Raw genomic sequence first — 2,028 nt, forward strand, 5'->3', positions numbered from 1 at the left:
GGCGTGGTGGCGCATGCCTGTAATCTCAGCTACTCCAGAGGCTGAGGCAGGAGAACGGCTTGAACCTGGGAGGTGGAGGTTGCAGTGAGCCGAGATTGCGCCACTGCACTCCAGCCTGGGTGGCAGAGTGAGACTCTGTCAAAAAAAAAAAAAAAAAAAAAGTAGCGGCTGCAGCAGGAGTCGTTGGGGTTCAAGGTTAGACACTGTCCAGGCCCTTTCTTCCCCTGGTTTGAACTGGGCATCAATGATCCACGTGGAGTGGGGGTACCAACTGGACCACAGGCAGCTCCTTGACCTGGGCCCAGTTCAGCATCCTCATCCGGCCTCTGTTCGAGTCCTTCAACGGGATGGTGTCCACCGCAAGCGTGCACACCCTCCGCCAGACCTCACTGGCCTGGCTGGACCAGTACTGCTCTCTGCCCGCTCTCCGGCCAAGTATGTGTGCCATCTCCCTGCCTGCTAGAGGGTTCCAGCCTCCGGGGTGGAGGGAGTGTTTCGCCCTGCTTAGACCCCACATCCAGCTTGCCTTCAACACAGCCTAGGGTTGTGGCCACTCCCCATCCCCCAGATGGTTCTCTGGCCACCAGATGCCTGTAGATAGAGGTTCTAGGAGGGGGTGACAGTCTTGCCAACTAGTACCTCCCCCTATCCCTTTGGTTCCAGCATCCAAGGGTAGGGCCCTGAACCCAGGAGGTGTCTCTCTCTCTCTCTCTGTCTCCCACCCAGCTGTCCTGAACTCCCTACGCCAGCTGGGCACATCTACCAGTATCCTGACCGACCCGGGCCGCATCCCTGAGCAAGCCACGCGGGCAGTCACAGAGGGCACCCTTGGCAAACCTTTATAGTCCTGGCCAGACCCTGCTGCTCACTCAGCTGCCCTGGGGGCCACTTTCCCTGGGCACGGGCTCCAGGGATCATCTCTGGGCCCTCTTCATGCCCCAGGCCCTGGCTCTGCCCTTCCCTGAGCGGGGAGGGGTCGAGCTGGGTCCAGGTTTCACACTTCCCACCTCCTGGAGGCCAAGAGGAGCAGAGTCCCCATCCCTGCTCTGCCACTATGCTCCAGCACCATGACCTTGGGTGACTCGTCCCCCATCTTTGGACCTCTATGTTTCAATGTGCAAAATGGGGATGGGGAAGTTTCAATCAGCAGATGACCCTAGGCCTTGGCAGCTGTAACATTGGGGGCCCAGGCTGGCAACTCTGGGGGCTCAACGGTGGGAAAACGAGGATGCTGTTTCCCTGTCACCTGCACCTGCTCCCCGACGAGTGGGGCACAGACCTCTGTTCCTGAGCAAAGAAGCAGAAAAGGAGGTTCCCTCTCTGTGCTCCTTCAACTGCTAACCCAGAGGGGCTGCAGGATGGTTTCCCCTGGGAGAGGCCAGGAGGGCCTGATCCCAGGAGACACCAGGGCCAGAGTGACCACAGCAGGGCAGGCATCGTGTGTGTGTGGACGTGTGTGTGTGGGTTTTGTAAAGAATTCTTGACCAATAAAAGCAAAAACTGTCTGCCGGTTTGTTGATGTGATGGTCAATGCGTCTCACAGTGGGATGGAGAAAAAGCCCGTTGGCAGTGGGAGGTGGCTTTGCAGAGGTCCTGGGCATTTACTCTGAGCTGGAAGCAGCTGGAGGGCCTTGAGTGGAGGTGGGACGAGATCAGTGGTGGCAAGCGCCTATAGTCCCAGCTACTCAGGAGGCTGAGGCGCAAGGATTGCTTGAGCTCAGGAGTTCGAGGCTGCAGTGAGTTGTGATAGCACCACTGCACTCCAGGGTGGGCAACAGAGTGAGACTCTGTCTCAAATAACAACAAATAAAGGCCAGGCATGGTGGCTTACACCGGTAATCCCAGCACTTTGGGAGGCCAAGGCGGGATCATAGACCTCATCTCAATAGTGAAAAAGAGAAAAATAAATTAAAGAAGATCAGATGTAACTTTTTTTTTTTTTTGAGACGGGGTCTCGCTCTGTTGCCCAGGCTGGAGGGCAGTGATGCGATCTTGGCTCACTGCAAGCTCCGCCTCCCAGGTTCACAC

At 57.1% G+C, this 2,028-nt stretch overlaps 1 long non-coding RNA gene across 1 annotated transcript; it reads left to right on the top strand.

Annotated features, from left to right (window-relative positions):
• Positions 1-165: 165 nt before the first annotated feature.
• On the top strand, positions 166-1,511 carry LOC108524453 (uncharacterized). Its single transcript, XR_001884049.1, has 2 exons — positions 166-435; positions 727-1,511. It is a non-coding gene; the product is annotated as an uncharacterized LOC108524453 (long non-coding RNA).
• The last annotated feature ends 517 nt before the right edge of the window (positions 1,512-2,028 follow it).

Source organism: Rhinopithecus bieti, unplaced genomic scaffold (genome assembly GCF_001698545.2).
Source record: "Rhinopithecus bieti isolate Rb0 unplaced genomic scaffold, ASM169854v2 scaffold_83666, whole genome shotgun sequence".
NCBI lineage: Eukaryota > Metazoa > Chordata > Mammalia > Primates > Cercopithecidae > Rhinopithecus > Rhinopithecus bieti.